Source organism: Pteropus alecto, unplaced genomic scaffold, assembly GCF_000325575.1.
Source record: "Pteropus alecto unplaced genomic scaffold, ASM32557v1 scaffold11, whole genome shotgun sequence".
Classification (NCBI taxonomy): Eukaryota; Metazoa; Chordata; class Mammalia; order Chiroptera; family Pteropodidae; genus Pteropus; species Pteropus alecto.
The window spans coordinates 1,067,932-1,070,904 of record NW_006431956.1 but is presented as its reverse complement, the minus strand read 5'-3'; the positions used below and the strand labels follow the sequence as shown (position 1 = coordinate 1,070,904).

The 2,973-nt window shown below is 54.3% G+C and overlaps 1 protein-coding gene across 1 annotated transcript in view; it reads left to right on the top strand.

Annotated features, from left to right (window-relative positions):
- PRKCQ (protein kinase C theta) overlaps positions 1-2,973 on the top strand; it is a 58,309-nt gene that overhangs the window by 47,401 nt on the left and 7,935 nt on the right. The gene's annotated exons all lie outside the window — the stretch shown is intronic.

The following is a 2,973-nucleotide window of genomic DNA, read 5'->3' as shown; positions in this document are numbered from 1 at the left end:
CCGCCAGCCTCCTGAGCCCCCTCCTCCCGCGCAACCCAAAGGTTCTGGGAGTCCTGGTCCAGGGTCCGGGTCTGTGTTCTCGAGTATTTCATAAACGCGGCCGCACACCGGGGCCCCAGTAGATGCTTCACGGGGAATGACAGTCGTGCTGACGGGGTCCTCTCCCCAAGTCCTGGGTCTCACGGCGCGTCTTCTCAGTCAGGGCTCTGCCTCGCCCGGGCCCTGAACTGTACCCACGAGAGGAAACGGGGGTGACGAGCAGGGGGACACTGAGCAGACGCACAAGTGCACACCTGAGCGAGTCTGGCGTGCTTTGTGGGCCAGGAGAGCCTGCCCTTTGACCCCGGGGTTCCCGAGTCCACCGCCGGGCCCCTGACCTTCCCTAAAACAAGGACATTTAGGTCACGAGTTCCTGCAAGCGTGAAGGGAGAACCTATGACAGTTCTGGGGTTAAAAAAAAAAAAAAAGCATTGCTCCCATATTCTGAGCCCCCAGAATAAGACCACTTGCTCAGAAAGGTCCGTCCACCCAACCCCCCCTCCGCCCCCCACTCCTGTTATGAAGTCTTCCCGGGAGACCAGATACCCCTGACCGCCCAGCCCGCCCAGTTTGTGGCGCTCGCCATCACCCTTTTTACCCTGGATTCTCCCTGCACGACCGGATGACAGCTTTCAACTCAGGGGCTGTTTCTCATTCCACTTTTAATAACTTTTATTTTGAAATAATTATAGATTCATGAGAAGCTGCAAAAATAGTACAGAAACGTGACCCACATGTACCCTCCACCCAGTGTCCCCCAGTGCTTACTTCTTATGTAACTATGGTAAGGCTGCGGAACCAGGGGACTGACATTGGTACAGGCGTGCACAGTCCTACACCATGTTACTGCGTGTGATCTCAGTCGCTTTGGTGTGCAAGGACAGAGTGCAAGGCTTGGCATGTTGCGGTGCTGACGAATAACCTTTGGGAAGGATTGATACGTGTGTGCGCGGGGTGCTGTCGGTTTCAAACGCAGTGGTGGACCCCGCCTTCCTGGGTCAGACAAATCGCCGGCAGATGTCTGCCACTGCCAAAGCGACTGTGCCACCCTGAGAAATGTGCGTGGCTTTGCCCTGAGCTGACGTGTTGCTTTGATTCAATCAGCTTCTGGTCAACAAAAATAACAGCTTTTAACTTTCCTGTCTGCAGACGCCTTTGTCACACACATCCTGCCCCTGGCGACCTGTCTTTCCTGATTCCGCTTCCTCCTACGTTGTCCAGTAGTTAGCTTCGCCGACTTCTCTGCCGCTCGGTCTCTCGTCTTCACACGATTCCGTTATCGGTCCTCTTCTCTTAACGTACATTCTCCATGAGCAACTCCAGTTATAATTTCCACGCCAGACTCGACGTGGCCAGCCCGAACTACTGCTTCTCGCTCTGGACCTTTATGTCCATTTTGCTTGAGAGCTCATCTAACAGCTGCAGGCCCCTGGAGCATAGCTGGCCCCAACTCCTGCCTCTGCTGACCCTGCCCGCCCACCCGCCCCTCTCCTTTACCCTCTCAGTGGACGACACATCCATGCACCCGGCCACCTGGGACTTATCTAAGGTCCCCCCTCTTTCTTAACCCTCCCAAGTCCAAATACAAAGACCTTTTCAATTTAGACCTTGGGACCCCGGTCTGCTCTCCCCTCCCCAGTCCCGTGACTGAATGAACTCTCCCTCGAGTCCCTCCCAGTCCTCAGATGAACCCTCTGCTTCAACCCCAGGGGCTTCCCCGGCTCCCTCCCACCGTGCTGTGGGTACCCCGCTCCAGGCCCTCCGCCGCTCGTCTGGGCCCCCGTGATACGGCGCCGTAACGCTGCCCGTGCGTCTCCTTTACGTATTTTCAAACTTCTCATCAGTTACAGAAGCGCCCCCAGTGTCCGTATATTGTATGTGAATCTCATACATTGTCGCCGACATAGTCTGTGTTATAAAACACGCATATAAAGGAATATAATCAGGTCGAACTGATGATGAAACAATTTTTAAAAAAACTAAATTTTATTCTATCAATAGTACACACATATTTATGCTTCATTAAAATAACGAGCTAAATAACCCCAAGGCCTGACTTCACGACAGAGCTTTCAACTGCTAACTAGACCTTAAATAAGGCATGTGACCTGAGTCCAGTCGCCGCCCTCATTGGGGACGACGGAGCCTGCCTCGGGGCTCATAAATAAAGCACCCAAGGCACACCAGCCCTGACGCATGCTGGCAAGCACCTGCAGACACCCTGTTCCAACAGGGCGTGGCTGGGAGTAAAGCTACACTTTTTCCTCCTTCCTAAGACTGGAGTTCTGCGTGCACACCCCCTCGCCCTAAAAGCCCACGGCAGCTGTCTCCTGTCCTCCACCTGCCCCTCTGCTCCCCCTGCCCAATGAACTCCTTTAGGAAGATATGATGCTGCAGCCGCTTCTGGTTGCTCTGGGCTCCCCCTGGAGGCACTGCTGGGAACTGCGTGTGAACCAGGCCCCGCTTGAGGCAAATTTACACCTGACCTGTGCACGTGTGTGTGTCTTTATTTTCTTTATCATTCTCCCGGAGTCTGCCTGCTTTTAGGCTATTCCCTAAGGCAAAGTTAATTTTCTCTACACTTGAAAGTGGACTTTAGCGTTTAAACATTGAGCTAAGGCCACCGAGCAACATTTTTATACTGGAAGCCAGTGGCGGATGGCAAGATTCTGCTTGCAGCTCGATCTTGGTTTTCACACGTGGGTACCAGTCCATCTAGATGGGTATCTATCCCGTAATACAGAGTCATCGCCCTATGACGAAGCACTTCGTCTTTCATACTTTTCACTGGATCCTCACAGCAGCCCCGTGAGGAGCCGCGCAGGCGTTATCCCCACTTTCACAAAGGCGGCTTCGAGAGGTGAGGGCGTGTGCCTGAAACTCAGCTAAGCGCCCCACAGCTCCCCCCGCCCACCCCGCGGCTCCCCCGCCCGC